General features: G+C 45.4%; 1 protein-coding gene across 9 annotated transcripts in view; it reads right to left on the reverse strand.

Moving 5' to 3' along the window:
• The window catches only part of LOC134359917 (retinoic acid receptor RXR-alpha-A-like), a 144,790-nt gene that overhangs the window by 109,927 nt on the left and 17,771 nt on the right, over positions 1-17,092 (reverse strand). The window contains exon 1 of one of the 9 annotated variants that reach the window (XM_063073761.1): positions 13,215-13,331. The exons of 7 other annotated variants lie outside the window; for them this stretch is intronic. The gene's annotated coding sequence lies outside the window, so the exon portion shown is untranslated. Of the gene's footprint in view, positions 1-13,214; positions 13,332-17,092 lie in introns of those variants that run through there. One more of the 9 variants, XM_063073763.1, reaches the window with a different exon arrangement.

Genomic DNA, 17,092 nt, shown 5'->3' on the forward strand with positions numbered 1-17,092 from the left:
TTGTATTCCATCTTTTTTGCCCAGTCTTCAAATTTGTCAAAGTCCTGCTGCAATCGCATTGCTTCCTCACCACAACCTACCCCTCCACCTATCTTTGTATCATCCGCAAACTTTGCCACAAAGTCATTAATTCCATTATCAAAATCACTGACAAACAATGGGAGAAGTTGCGGTCCCAATACTGACCCCTGAGGAACACCACCAGTCACTGGCAGCCAACCAGGAAATGGTCCCTTTATTCCCACTCACAGCCTCCTGCCTGTCAGCCATCCCTCTATCCATGCCAGTAACTTTCCCGTAATGCCATGGGATTGTATCTTGTTAAACAGCCTCATGTGTGGCAGCTTATCACATGCCTTCTGAAAATCCAAGTAAATGACATCCGCTGCCTCTCCTTTGTCCACCCTGCTTGTTACTTCCTCAAAGATCTCTAACAGATTTATCAGACAAGTTTTCCCTTTACAGAAACCAAGGTGACTTTGACTTATTTCATCATTAGTCTCCAAGTACCTCAAAACCTCATCATTAATAATGGACTTCAACTTTTTCCCAGTCACTGAGGTTAGGCTAACTGGTCTATAATTTCCTTTTTTTTTGCCTTCCTCCCTTCTTAAAGTGACATTTGCAATTTCCTAGTCCTTCGGAACCATGTCAGAATCAAGGAACTCATGAAAGATCATAAACAATGTACCTGTCACCTCTTCAGAACTCTGGGATGTAGTCCATCTGATCCACCTCAAGACCTTAAAGCCTGCCTGACACTTGTTCCTTTGTAATAGCAATGGCACTCACTCTTGCTCTGACACTCACTGACCTCTGGCACACTGCTAGTGTCTTCCACAGTGAAGACTGATGCAAAGTACCCATTAAGTTCATCTGCCATTTCTTTGAACCCCATTACTACCACACCAGCATCATTTTCCAGTGGTCCAATATTAACTCTCACTTCCCTTTTACACTTTCTATAACTGGCCAGTATCCTGCTTTGTATTATTGGCTAGTTTACCATCCTATTTCATCTTTTCCCTTCTTGCGGCTTTTTTAGTTACCTCTTGTTGGACTTTAAGAACTTCCCAATCACTTTTGCTATGTTATATGCCCTTTCCTTGGTTTTAATACCGTCCTTAACTTCCCTCGTCAGCCATGGTTGCCTACCCCTGCCATTTAAGAACATATCTATCCTGCGTCTTGTGAGCTATTCCCAGAAACTTCAGCCAACTCTGCTCTGCCATCATTCCTGCCAGCATCCTCCTCTAATTCACCTGGGCAAGTTCCTCTGTCATGCCTCTAATTCCTTTTATACCACTGTGATGCTGATACATGTGGCTTATGCTTCTCCCTCTCGAAATGCAGTATGAATTCAATCTTATTATGATCACTATCTCCTAGGGTTTCCTCTACCTTAAGCTCAGTAATAACATCTGGATTATTACACAACATCCAATCTAAGATCGCCTTTCCCCAAGTAAGCTGAAACACAAGCTGCTATAAAAAGCCATCTCATAGGGATTCAACAAGTTCCCGCTCTTGCAATCTGACACCAAACTGATTTTACCAATCCCCTTCCTTGCATATTGAAGTCTCCCATTACAATTGTGACATTATCCCTATTACATGCCATTTCCAGCTCCCTTTGCAATCTCAATCCCACTTCTTGGCTACTATTTGGAGGCCTATATATAATTCCCATAATAGTTTCTTTTACCCTTGCAGTTTCTTAACTCCACCCACAAAGATTCGACATTCTCTGACCCTATGTCACCTCTTTCTGAAAATGTAATTCCATCTCCTAACAACAGAGCCACACCATTGCTTGTGCCTTCCTGCCTGTTCTTTCGATACAAAGGACATTGAAAAGGGTAAAGACATCTTACTGCAATCACAAGGAACCCTGATGAAAGAAAATATTGACTACAGATCCAGTCTTACTACTCAAGGAAGAACACAACTGTGATGGAGGGAATGCAGTGAAGTTTCGCCATATGATATGAAGGGCTTATCATATGAACAGAGAACATTGAACACTCTCAAGATTAGACAAATGGATGATTTTATTGAGATATGGAAAATTAATATTTTCCGCGAGGAGAAGATGGCGGTGCGACGCAGCTCGCAGCAGCCACTCCGGTAGTGATGTCTGTTATCTGTCAAGTAGGGTGCCATGCACAATCCTGATTTGACGGAGACAGACGTGAGAGCACAGAGGAACATCTGGTGAAACTTCTGAAATGCCTGCTTCGCTGCTATTGTGTGATCCAGAATCTCCGGAGAGGAAGGCCCCAAGTCCTCGGCTTTGCTTGTTGCTCGGCAGCCGGGGCGGGGTCGAAGCGCTCGGCAGAGGATGGTGCTCGGTGCTCGGTGTTGGAGGCTCGAAGTTTTCGGACAGACTCAGAGTCCACTGCGGTCGGGTGCTTCCAATGGTGCGGCATCAGCAAGTTTGCGGCGCTTGGAGCTTCATGGCATGAAGAGTTTCTCCCTTCTACCGTCTGCGTGAGATGATGAAGCTACTGGAATTTCGAGACTTTTTTTTACCGCGCCCATGGTGTGCTCTTTCAAATTACAGTATTGCTTTGCACTGTTGTAACTATATGTTATAATTATGTGGTTTTGTTAGTTTTAGTCTTGGTTTGTCTTGTGTTTCTTGTGATATCATTCTGGAGGAACACAGTATCATTTTCTAAATTACAATGAACGAGGACTGAGTGTGCTCATAATTTAATCTAATATAGGGTTTAAAAGAATAGATGTGGAGCGACTAGCTAGAGTACATGAAACTAGGGCACAGAGTCTCAAAATAAGGAGCTGTCCATTCCAGACAGATATAAGAAACTTCTTCACTCAGAGAGCAGTTAATCTTAGGAATTTTCTATTCAAAAGGACTGCGGGTACTCAGTCGGTTCAATGCAAAAAAATTATGAATATTAAGGTATTCAAGTCATATGTGGTTAGAGAGAGGAAGTGGGAATGAGGTAAAAGATAAGCTATTATTTACTGAATGGTGCCGCAGTCCATATGATCTACTCCTGCTTCTATTTTCTATCTTCCTTCTATGTTTTGTGACTCAATGTATGTGGCTATAATGTTTTCCCTCAGGCAATACCCTGGTGTAGAGGATGACTTGTATCCATACTATTCTACAGCTCCTGAAGTAGCTGATAAATCCATTATGTGACCTACAGACTCTTCCGCAGCTGAGACATGTGGTACTCCATGGGTAGTTTCTGTGGTGGTATGCACCTTCTAACATTTATGCTGGGCTTCTATGTGCTTCCCACTCATGGGCATGGTGCCAATGTAACTGCTCTCTCGTTAGTTTGACCAATTATAAGCTAGGGATTCAGAGGAATTAGTTGGGATGTTGCATTCTTTTCAAGGTGGTGTTAGAAATATACTCTGTCCATCTGGTAACACCCGACCATGACAGCGCTCAGATTAAAGCTTTGTTCAGAGAATCTTATGTTAGGCATGTGACTGATACAAACCATGCAACAGAACCCATTATTCATAGTTAGTGAAAAAGCTGGAGGTGTTGGCTTGCCTATCCTGTCAAAGGATTTTGAACATTTTGTGGAAACAGAGTGGGTTTCTTTTCAATGTCTTAAGATCCTTGCCATGGGTAATCCAAATATAAAGCATATATACAGCAAATGAAGAAATTTGAAACCTTGAAATAAGGCTATGCTGTACCAATGTCTACTGTGACATCATTAATGTCTACCTTTACCGATGAGTAGATTCAGAGATAGGGGAAGCCATCCGTGACCTCCAGGCTTCATTGTACACCATGGTGAACCAGCCGAACACTTCAGGTTCAGCTTGGTCAGCTCTCAGAATAACTGCCAAAACCTGTGAAGTACTAAATGAGAAGTCTAGCACAGTTACAAAAACCACAAGATGCCAGTTAAAATAAAAAAGCCACATAGAGCACATCAAAATCGCGGTCTTCAGCAAAATTTCCACCCTCTCCCATCCTGCCATGCTGCTTACCAGCAATATCATATTTGACTCAGCTCTGCCACAGGACAAAAATTAAGAGACACCGTACTCTCGAATCCATTCTCAGCATAGGAGGAAAAGCTACCAGGATGGCTCCTTTTTTTTTTAAAATTAAAAGGTTTGTTCTCAGCTTGGTAAATATAATTGTGTTGATAATCCTGCTGGAATACTACAGACACAAGCTCCCCGAGGACCACGGGACTTCCCCAGAGCACAGCCCAGATGACCAGAATGATGAATGGCAAAGGAAGTAGTAGATATAAGGCGTATGGCAAAGGTTAGAAGTGTCAAGCTAAGTGGGTGAAGAGAGGTGGCCTTGACAGGGAGAGGACAAAAGGCAGTTTGGGATATCCTCAGATGCAGTTAATAGCTGTTTCCTAATGCAGAGAAGACGGTCCGTTCAGGTGGCGCCGCTGTGCCCTGTGCCTCTTTCCTGTCCCAATTTCCTCAGCAATGAACACAGTGTACAAGTAAAACAGCCTCCCACATGGGGAAAAAAAAACCAAAGCACTGAAACCACAGATCCAGTAACTGAACAAGGTTCAGTTCAGAAGCAGAATCTACTATTCCCACTCTGGATGAAGCTGGTTTCTGCTGTATAACATGTGATTCACTCTCAGAACAATACAGTACACTGCAACAAAACTTACAATCCGCACTTTGTCTCTCAAATTCACCAGGATATCCCAAGATTGATAGCTATTCCCCAAGCAACACAAAAGAAGCAAAACAATCTTGTTATAAATTATTTACCGTGCCTCCCACATTCCAATGGTTTACTCCTTCAAAAGGTATTTCTTTGGAACATCCAAGGCCTTAAAAGACATTATAGAAAGTGTAAGCACTTCTTAAAATGTCCTCTTTGGGAAACAAACATAGATTAAACATATGATATGGATTCAAGCAATAGGAGATTCATTGTCCAACTGGATGCAGTCAGTCACCATGAAAGTCTCAGAGTGCACTTTCATTCACCCAGTTCAGGCTGTGTGTGTCTCTAAACTGAGGCGTTGCTGCACCAGCTTTCCCTCCATGCCAACAGGAAACAGAGGTCACACATCCTGTGCTGAGTCTGCCACTGTCAGCATGTGTAATTTGAGACACAAATGAGCAAAACACAGCTACTTGCACAGAGGCAACATGTAAACAGCTGACTGAAAAATTCAAAACCAGTTCTTATTACACACGGCTATTATGTGGCGAAGGCAGATAGATGGAGTCAAGTTACACATAACCCACGCATGTCAGTAAAGGATAAAGAAATTAACTTGCTTCCTACTGTTTCATGTGCAACACGCTTAATTGGTCACCTCAAACAAATCAATCAGGAAGTATAGCCCACTCGGTCCTTTATGCTTGTTCTACTATTTAATATTACCATGGCTGATCTGCATGGAATTCAACGCCGCATTCCTACCTATATTTGTAATCTTTCACCTCCTTGTTTGTGACGAATATCAAACTCTGCCTCAAAAATACCCAAAGACTATTTATTCATGACACTTTGAGAAAGAGTTCCAAAGACTCAAGTCATAAAAGAATGTACCTTCTGGCTTAAGTGGATGACTCCTGAACAGTGCCAATGCTACATGATGAAACATCCTTTCCACATTCATCCATCTACATCCCTCAGGATCTGATACATTACTTAGCTGATGCCCTCTGGAAATCTAAGTATGGTACATTCATTTGTTCTCGGACAGAAGGTTCAAAAGCCAGATTGGGCATCGTGTGCTCGAAAAAAAAAGGCCTCTTTTTTTCCTCTGCAACATGTGAAAGTCTGAATAATCTGTTCCTAAACTCCTACAAAACTCATTCAGGTCACAGCATGGATTTCTCCACCAATTTAGTTGCAGAAGCCACTGCCCTAGAAGTAGGAAGCAATGGCCACGAGGTCTACAATTGCCAAACCATAATCTAGTTCCCTCAAGCCAAGTGACGTCCAATGCCAACATCTGGCAAAGCAGTCCAGCTTCAGCTGGAAATTAGATCCCCAGAAGGCCAAACTGAAAGTGCAGGACAGGACAACTCAGAAACCTCAGCCACAACTGAACACCATTTGCGATCACTGAAATTGTGATTTCAGAGAGAAAACTATCCACCGGTTGGAGTCCACATTGGAAAGTAGAGGAAGGTGGTTATGGATGTTGCAGTTATCTTAGCTGCAGGAGTTCCATCCACAAGTGTAAACATCTTCAGCTGTCCTTATCAATAAGATGCCTTGTCATGAAAGTCAGAAGTGACATTTTACTGATGATTTCTCTGTTCAGGTTCAAATATGAAGCAACTCAGCAACATGATAACAAATGACAAGTATTATTTCAGGCATATATACACCAAACGTTAAACACTGGCAGCAAAACACATCAAATTCTCAATGTTCAGTGACATTACAATCACTATGCCCTCTAATATCTGTATAATGAGAATCACCACTGACCAGAAATTTAACTGAACAAGCTACGCAAATACCGTAACTACAACCGTGGATCACACCCTGGATATTGTGTAGCAAGAAACTTGTAACTTACAAGATTCTCCAAAGCATTTCTATCTTTAACAAGGAGTGTGATGGAACACCATTCACTCCCTAGGACGTGATATTCCATTGACAACTCAAGCTCGACAACATCAGCCTAATCCTCCAACCAAAACAGCCACTCCTTCCACCACAAAGAATGGTCAAAGTGTCCCACAGGTCTGCAGCCTGAGTAACAATCACATGAGAATGCCACTGCAAGTCAAACACCATTTTGATTTCAAAGTTCAAAGTCAATTTATTATCAGAGTACACACATGTCACTACATACTGAGATTCTTTTGCAAATATGAGCGCAGTTCCTTCACCATCATTGTATGTTAATCTGAAGAATAACTATTCATGAAGCTAACTCATCACCACTCTGGCATTTCAGGGTACTAGTAGACACAACAGGCTGAATAGCTTGACAGTCAATACCTTACCAGCAACAGAACTCTACTTACTGGGTCAATGCCACTCTGTGAAGTAACTGTCCAATTTCTACCCTATTACACAGCTTTTCCCCTTTAATCCTGGAAACCACCACACATAAATGTTCAATTACCTTTTGAAAATTCCCAGGAAGATTGATTGCAGCGGCTTTCCAGTAGTGTGGCAGAGATCTGAACAACTCCCTATCTCAAATAATAGCTCTATAGTTCTTTTACAAATTAGTTTAAATCTGCAACTGCTGATTACAGACAAATTTGCTACAGGAAATAAATCTCTCCTACTTGTTCTATCAAAACCTTATAGATCTGAGGGCTCTTCTCAACCTGCCACTGAGGGGTAGCCACAGAACACACAGCATCACAGGTAGTTGCAGCGTGGCACAGCGACGGGCGAGAAGGCGCGACCTTACCATCTCATGGAGTTCAATAAGTAAAAGACATGCAAGCTGAAAGCGAGGGCGAGGGTGATTCTGATTCTCAGAGGCAGCAAGCACAAGGAACCGATTACCTCAAGCCCACATGAATGAAAGCAGACACTTGGCAGGAGCACAGACCTGCTCTGTGGTCCCAATGAAAGCTGCTGCTCTGACAAAAAGTTCTTTCTGTAGCTTCTGGCTCAACAACCAAAAGCCCTGACGTGATCTTCCATGTGGCAGCACACAGCAAGATCAATCATAAGCAACTAGAGCAAGATGCAGCGTGAGACAGAGAAACATACTGAAAGCAAAGAATGAGCAGGAAAAAGGGTACATGTGACTAACATCGAGAATGAAAGAGGTGGCCACAGCGGAAGAGAGCAGTGGCATATGTGGATAAGTAGGCATGTGATAGTAGGGAAGAATGTGCAAGAACGAGGGTGGGGCAAATATAGTTAACAATGGCAGTGGGAGTTGGGAAGAAATTGGTGAGTCAATCATGAAGTAGGACAAGTACGAGGGCATTGCTTCTTCATTTGTTGATATTAAGAACTTTGCATCAGAATTGGAATCAAATCAAAAATTGCATATAAGTATGACTCATTGTAACAGGGGTTTACAAAATCTGAGGAGTCAATAAGCAGAGGAGAGTAATCAGATGTCAGTAAACTGATATATGAAATAACTAGTATGTTACCCAAAATCCAATCAAGAATGGAGATTTTTAAAGAGTAAAATTCAGCCTCCAAGTAGGAGTGAGGGACAGACATTCAGGATTCAATTCCCAGATTGATCAGCATAAATCATTGCCCAGAACGGTAGGATGCCCAAAAGATTTGAGTCAGACAGGAAGGCACATTGATCCAAGGTTAATACTGAACTCGGGTAGGGCAGAATCAGGTAGGTATTTGAAAATAATAATGAGAATTTTTAAATTATGGTATTAAGTGAGTTAGTGAGCACAGAGTGGGAAAATGCAAATTAGGGCATGGGCAGCAGAAGTTTGAGATAACACGGAGAGTACTTGGTGGAAGACTGGCCAGGAGTGTGTTACAACAATAGCATTGGGGGGGGCGGGAGACAAAAAGAATAGTATGTAAACGAAAAAGAAATTTTAAAAAGATGGACAAACAGACACACAGATTACAGTTATGGATGGAACCTCACTGTAGCGCTTATACAGCTGACCACCTGCGGTCACAATTTCAAAATGAAATCATTCAGAGATTGCCTTGGTGTAAATTTCCGAGATGGAAAACTCCAGTGAATGTGAACAGCCTGGACGAATCATAATCAGTGTCTGAAAAAGTGGATAAAAATAGCACAATCACTTATAGCTGCTTATGTAGGGTAGCTCAGATTCTCAAAAGGGATTTCCTGTGTATGTGTGTAGTAAGACATTGAATCTCTCCCACAGGATGTATGTTCTCTATAAATGCAACCTCAATGATGCAGACTTTCACCAAAATCAGAGAAACAGATTTGCTAACGGAGTCCAGGCCACAAAGACCCACTTAAAATACGTTACCAGAAACAGCCATCGCGTGACTCCCAGGGAGCTGGGCAAACAGAAGGAGAGTGAGGGAGATGGCAACAGCACGCATGAGAGAGAGAGAGAGCGAGTGCACACACACGCCTGAGAGAGAGAGAGAAAGTGCAGGTGTGGGGGTGAGAGGAAGAGAGAGAGTGGGGGGGAGAGAGCGGGGGGGAGCATGCACAAGAGGGTAAAGGTGAGCAAGGGAGAGAACACGCGAGTGGGGTGTGCAGCAAGGGCACAGGTTCATGTGAGAGTGGGCACAGGGGAGTGAGAAAAATGGAGAGGAGAGGCTGTGGGAGAGAGCATGAGGGGCAGTGTGCGTGAGCAAGGATGAGGTGCAGGCACAAGTGGGAGTGTGAGGTGGAGCGATCACTCTCTCTCTCTCCCTTCCTCTCACACATGCTACCTCCTGGCTCAAGCCTTCTCTCCTGCGTGCGCACTTCCACCTCGCTCAAGCACCATCTCTCTCATGTTCTTTCTCGAGTGAGTGTTCCCCCTTCCTCCCCTTCCCCCCCGTCTCTGTCCCTCTCGCGCACTGTCTCTCCCTCCCTCATGCGTGCTCCACCCTGGCTCTCCTTCTATTGCATGTGCGCATTACCCCTGACAGCCTCCCTCCCTCCCGCGCACTCCACATCCACCGCGCTCTCTCTCTCTCACGCTCCACCCTCACCCTCCCCTCCCGCACACTCCACACCCACTGCGGGCTCTCTCTCGCGCTCCACCCTCACCCTCCCCTCACTCGCACTCCACCCCCACCGCGCTCTCTCTCTCTCACACTCCACCCTCACCCTCCCCTCACTCGCACTCCACCCCCACCGTGCTCTCTCTCACGCTCCACCCTCACCCTCCCCTCACTCGCACTCCACACCCACCGCGCTCTCTCTCACGCTCCACCCTCACCCTCCCCTCACTCGCACTCCACCCCCACCGCGCTCTCTCTCTCACACTCCATCCTCACCCTCCCCTCCCGCGCACTCCACACCTACCGCGCTCTCTCTCTCACGCTCCACACTCACCCTCCCCTCACTCGCACTCTACCCCCACCGCACTCTCTCTCTCATGCTCCACCCTCACCCCCCCGTGCTCTCTCTCACGCTCCACCCTCACCCTCCCCTCACTCGCACTCCACCCCCACCCCTCTCTCTCTCTCTCTCTCACACTCCACCCCCGCACCTCCTCTCTCTCTCATGTGAAAGCATGCTCCAGCCCGCCCCTCTCTCTCTCGCGTGTACATTCCACCCCTGCACCCATCCCTCTCCCTCAGGCTCGCGCACTGCACCCCTGCCCCCTCTCTCTCTCTCGGGCTCACTCACTCCACCCCCGCCGCCATCTCTCAAGCGCACGTGCTCCACCCCTGCCGCTCTCCTGCTAGTGCACGCGCACACCACCCGCACCACTCTCTCTCGGGCATACACAAACCCTGCCTGCCTTCGCACGTGCGCACTCTCCTCCTCACTCTCTCTCACACGCACGCTCCCTGACCTCATTTTCGTCCTCTTGTGCAAGAGTACGCCAAGTAAGAGAGATAGAGTGCCGCGCCAAATGGGGAGGGAGAGATCGTGCAAGACAGCGCTCCAGTGAGAATGTACAAGAGTCTTCAAACATCCGTACCTTCTCCCTGATGAGAAGAATGCATGCCCTAGATGGTGAGGGTGTCTCCTTACTGAGGAGCTGCCTCTGCAAGATGTCCTCGATGTTGGAGAGGATGGTGCCCATGATGGAGGAAGCCAACTCTGCATCGCTCTACAGCCTCTTGTGATCCGTGCAGTGCAGCCTCCATACTAAGCAGCAATGCAACCAGCCGCATTGTACCCCACAGTACACTGTACAAATTTGCTAGTCTTTGGTGATCCTGGCACGCCTCCTTTACGTCTGCATCAATATGTTGAGCCGAGGACTGTTCCTCTGAGATGCTGACACCCAGGAGCTCGAATGGCCCGGCTGGCTCCTTGCACACTTTTCATCCGTGCTAGGTTCAGCATCCAGTTAGCAATTCAGCCTCGTAAAAAACGACAAACGCTAAAGAAACAACAAGGTTGCAACCTGATGTGTCACAAGCTGTGGAGAGGAATAACATAATCTTGGATCTTAATCTTATATCACTGATTCCCAGATTCATTTTTCGTTTAATCTAAGGGCCAAAACCTTTATAGATTCACACAATATATTAACTCGGGGGAAATAAAAGTACTTTGGCTTCCAGATTACAGTTTCACAAACAGACAAAAATATGAATTAGGAGCTGACTGTTCAGGCCTGCTCCGCCATTCAATATAATCTTGACTGATCCGATTGTAGCCTCAATGCTGCATTCTCATCTTTCATCCCTTGCTTATTAAGAATCTACCTGTATTTCAAATATTCAAAGTTCCTTTGAGAAAGAGTTCCCAACCATCAGAGAAAACATTTTGTCTTAAATGGGTGACCCTGATGAAAAATCCTCTCCAAATCCACTCTGTCAAGACTCAACTTTTTAGATCTTAATTAAGTCCCCCCTCTCATTTCTAAATTTCGATAGATAAAAGCCAAGACTATTCAACCTTCCTTCATGAGACAACCAACCCATCCAAGTACCAGCCTGGTCAACCTTCTCCAAACGGTTTCCAACAAATTAACATCCTTCTCTAGTAAAGAGTCCAATATTCTACCTTCATCAATTCCTCCAAATGATTGCAGCAAAACCTTATTTTTGCATTTGGTTCTTCTTACAATACAGAATAGCACTCCATTAACTTTCCAAATGACATGGAGCTTCAAGTTCCAAGGAGTGAACATCATTAATTGCCTTGCTTGGTCCAACTACATAGATACCATGACTAAGAAAGATCACCAGTGTCTCCACTTGCTCAGAAAGCTAAAGGAATTTGACCCTTGTCTCCTTTAACCCTTGTCAATTTTTATTGATGCACCGCAGTTAGGTATGGCAACTGCTCTGCCTGTGACCATAAGAAACTGTGGGGAATGGTGCTCACAGCTCAGCACAAGATGGAAACCTCCATGGACTTTGTCTACACTTCTCACTGCCTTGGTAAAGCAGACAACCACACCCACCACAAGCATTGTCTCATCTCCCACACACAAACACGGGCACACACACGAGGCAGAAGGTACAAAAGCATTTACCCCAAGCTCATAGAAAGCTTCTACCACACAGTGAGACAATTGAAGGCTCCCATAGTACAGTAAGATAGGACTCACAGTCTACCTTGTTAATGAACTTGCTACCTACACTGTACTTTCTCTATCGGTAAAACATTTTGTTTTACCACGTTGGACTGTTGTCATGAACTGATCTGCATGAATAGTATGCTCAACAAATTCTTCCCTGTACTCTAGAATGTGACAATAACAAACCAATTTATCAGTTACAAGCCTTTTTACAAGTCATGCACGAGAGCACCTAGATCTATCTGAAATTCATCACACTTCAAATGCGCTGAAAATGTTCCTACCACAATGCAATCTGACGTTCTCTTTAGATTCAGCGTGTCTCACTGACAAACCTTATCCCTAAAAACAAATCAGCAGTGGGCTTAAGCTACCATTTATCAATTCACAAGAAACAGATTCTTAGTGCGTAACTCAGATAGAGGCAAAGATAGTGGGGGGGAAAAAAATGTTTCCAGGTCCCGTACACATGACAGAATGTTTTCCAGTAAAAAAATACATTAAGCACAGCTACGATTGCAATGTAAAAAAATAAGGCAACTAATTACACAAAGCAAGCTTCAATAGACAGGCAGCGGAGGGGGGAGAAGCAGAGTGGCGGTGGGTGGGGAGGGGAGGCAATCGAAACGGGGGAGGGGGTTCAGGAGACAGGAGGTTAGACATTTGGGTAGGGGGGCACCAAGAGAGGTGAGGTCGTGGAGGGCAGAGGAACAGGAGAGTGGGGATGGAGGTCGGACAGGAGGCGACAGGGCACAGAGAGAGATGGGATGGCGGACAGAGTAGGGGACGGAGGAATGGGGACAGGAGGATTTTAAGGGGGAGCGGTCGGGACGGGCAGGGTTGACGATCAGAGAGGTTGGGAGGAGGGCGACGGAGGGAATTGAATCCATAGGTGCAGCCCAGTCCCGAGCGGGTCTAGTCTGACACTGACAGGGCGATCGGAGTCACTCCTTCTCCCGGTGGAATTACTCGAGACCAGGTGCGAGAGAAGGGAATGGCGGACTGGAAGAGCCCAGGCCTGCGGCCGCGGCTACCGGCCGATGCCGGGCCGGTGCCCAGGCGTTGCCCGATCGGTGCGGCCGGCAGTCACAGCCGCGGCTGGCAGCGACAGCGCCCACACTCACCATCTGCCACCGGGGCGGCTAGCGCGCTCCATGTCGTGCAGTTGTCTCTCGCCCAAAATCCGGGAAGCGCAGCAGGCACAGGCCGAGGCCGCACCGCAGACTAGGCCAGGCCTCGCCACCACCCCCCCCCCCGCCCACCCCGTGCCCTCGGCATTGGCTCCGCCCCTCGACCAACCGCCCCCACCTCAGCCCCGCCCCCGGACAAACCCCCGCCCCCTGGCCCTGCCCCTCCACCAATCACGGCCGCCTCACATCGCCCTGTCCTCAGAGGTCCCGCCCACCATGCCGCTGCCCTCACCCCACAAGCCACCAAAGTCTCTGTACCACCCACACCCAGGGTCAGGCGTGTGGGACTCTACCACACTCGGGGTATTTAGATTGTGCGCCGGCAGATCATTTAACCACAGCTTTCCCCCCTCAGTTACTGTTCTGGCAGGGTTAAAACCCCTGACGTAGCTGCACACAACTCTCACCCTCAATAAAACGCCCACATATCACCCAAACATACCCTGAGGCACACGGTGCTTATGCCACCAATACTCGGACCCTGTGCCAGTGGTTATTCTTTGTCCCCAGTTCATCAGCAGGCTCACATGTAGGGGTATGGATCTAAAATCTGCTTAAAACCCAGCCAAAAAAAATCATTCTGGACAAAGATTCATAACCACTGAAGCATTGACCCCGCACCTCAGATTTTTCCCCACCCCAAGGTCACTAACTACTGCGACATTGGTTAGAAATATTCAGAGGCAGAAATCTGATCTCCCAGAGGGATTTGGTCAGTCACAGACTAGCTGCTCTTTTCACGTAACCATATCCCAGATACAAAATGCAATCCTACAGCTCCCTCAGTGAGCACCCTGCTTAGACCCAACAGCAATCATCTCTCTTGAAAGGGAGCAGCTGGTTGACTTCTGCTTCAACCACACAGTGTTGTGGTGATTACATTTTGTTTTACAATGGTTGCACCACATTACTCCTCTGTGGAATGGTTCAACTGCTGGAATGTGACTAGTCAGGATTACATGATCTAAATTCCCTTGGAGCACCTAAATCTTGCTAATTTTCAATGTACTAATTCATTTTGAGTCATGACCCAACTCACACACAGATTGTAACAGCCTGAAAACATGACACATTTAAGACATTTTTACGGACATCTGGCAGTTTGGGTACTGCATGTACAATATTTGGAAAGTAATGAATCCCAAGTCTCTGTCTTGTCACCACATTATATAAGAGATCAAGTCTGAAACCCTATTTTGCACGACATCCTAAGAGGACCCAGAGTTGAGAAACTCCAACCAAACACTAATTCTATACATTTGAATGAATTTAGCACCAACCAAAGACTGTACTTGAAATCCAAAATGACATCTCCAGAGAGAAGATGGGAAAGAGGTTGTCACTAAATTATACTTGATCGGATACAATTAAAGAAAATTTAGATTCACAGAGCAGCACAACTCAGAAACAGGCCCTTCAGCCCATCTAGTCCATTCCAACTGTTATTCTGTCTAGTCCATTGATACGCACCTGGACCATAGCCCTCCGTACCCCTCCCATCCACATTCTTTTCCAAACTACTGTTAAATGGTGTACTTGAACCCCACATCACCACTTCCACTGGCAGCTCATTCCATACTCGCCCCGTCCTCTGAGTGAAGAAGTTCCCCTTTAAGTATTTTACCTTTCACCCTTAACCTCTGACCTCAAGTTCTAGTCTCACCAAGCCTCAAGAGTAACAAGCCTGATGGCATTTATCCTATCTATACCCCTCATATTTTTGTATACCTCTATCAAGTCTCGCCTCGTGCTCCTACACTGCAGGTTATAAAGTCCTAACTATTCAAGCTTTCCCTATAACTCAGGTCCTCAAGTCCTAACAACATCCATGTAAGTCCATATAAATTGATGCTTATTTCTAAAATGACATGTATTTTATTGGCTCTCCCCAAGCATGTTTGAAGCTACGCTTTGGTATAAGTTCACCACACTGTTTGGTCTCTTCCTGTTCTATCCATATTGAAGTCCCCGATTTCTATTCGCTCAGAGATCAGCTGACAGCATCTGAATCCCAGCCACAGCTTTTCTGTAACTCACATAAACCGGGGCCCAGGTCTCATCTGATGACAGCTTCAAATTGCAATCATGTAAAGTACTGAAAACACTCAGCTGATGAAGAGAGTTTCTCAGCAACACCTCAAAGTTTGATCTGTGCACACACCACTGGCATTCATTATCCCAGCTTCCTGCACTACTTGCATGAAGTTCGGGGAAAAAAAACACCTCATTCAGGAATTTGATAGATTCTGGATTCATCATTGCCTTCAGCAATTTCAGATGGGGAATGTTCCTAGGCCTATTTACACCTCCCCTATGGCCAGACAAAATCAAAGCTCTGGAAATGCTGAACTACAGAAAATGCTGGCAACGTTGCCCAAGTCGAGAGTATCTGGGGAGGGTGCTAATTGGAGCTAACAATTCAAGTCAACGGCCCTTCATCAGAACTGTGAGCAGATATAGAAAAAGACAATATAAAAGATAAAAGCGCCTTTACTTCCTGAGAAAACTAAAGAAATTTGGCCTGTCTCCTAAAACCCTCACTAATTTTTATAGATTCACCATAGAAAGCATTCTTCTAGGGTACATCACAACCTGGTATGGAAGTTGTCCTGTCCAAGACCGAAAGAAGCTGTAGAAGATCATGAACACGGCTCAGCACAGCACACAAACCAATCTTCAGTCCTTGGACTCAATTTACACCGCACGCTGTCGGAGCAGTGTTGCCAGGATAATCAAGGACATGACCCACCCAGCCAACACACTTTTCATCCGTCTTCCCTCTGGGAGAAGGCTCAGGAGCTTGAAGACTCGTACAGCCAGATCTGGGAACAGCTTCTTTCCAACTGTGGTAAGCCTGCTGAACCGATCCTGACCCGGATCTGGGCCATACCCTCCAAATATCTGGACCTGCCTCTGGGTTTTTTTGCACTACATTACTTTCCATTTTTGTATTTTCTATTTATGATTTAATTTAAATTTTTAATATTTACTAATTTTTACTATTTTTAATAGTTTTAATATTTAATATTTGTAATCCAGGGAGCGGGAAGCGCAGAATCAAATATCGCTGTGATGATTGTACATTCTAGTATCAATTGTTTGGTGACAATAAAGTATAAAGTATAAGAAGATAAAGATAAAAGTATTAGCTTTATTAGCCTGCAAGTGCTACCACACTTCCAGCACCAACATAGCATGACCACAACTCAGTAATCTTAACCGTACATCTTTGGAATGTAGGAGCAAGCCAAGGTACCTGGAAGAGACCCCATGGTCACAGGGAGGATGTACAAACTCCTTACAGACAGCGGTGGGAATCAAACCCCTATCTTACAGCTCGCACCGCAAAGTGTTATGCCGTTTACAAAAGTGTGAGTGGAAGACAGAACATAAATATATGTTCAGTGATACAGCAGAAGACAATGCAGATTTTATAAAAAGGGTAACTGTCAAGTTAGTAAAACTCTGGCGATGAAATGTTGAACAAAAATCAGAAATTACCTAAAAGTCGGTGGCAGAAATTCTACACATTTGAAATAAGAAATGCTGAAACTTTTGGTTGCCAGAAACAGTTCCATTGTTGAGTCCACATATAAGAAGTGCTGGAGGAACTCAGCAGATTGGACAGCAGCTATGGAGGGGAATAAACAGACCGTGTTTCAGGCCGGGCCCTTTATCAGGGCTTGATTTATTCAACTAAAAATTTGTTTCATTTCCAGCGTTTCCCAGTTCTGATGAAAGGTCAACTATTAAATCAATTTTCTCCCTCGGCAGTTGAGTCCAAACACCACTCAGTGGGTCACAGGACCCCC

This window comes from Mobula hypostoma, chromosome 21 (genome assembly GCF_963921235.1).
Source record: "Mobula hypostoma chromosome 21, sMobHyp1.1, whole genome shotgun sequence".
Lineage (NCBI taxonomy): Eukaryota > Metazoa > Chordata > Chondrichthyes > Myliobatiformes > Myliobatidae > Mobula > Mobula hypostoma.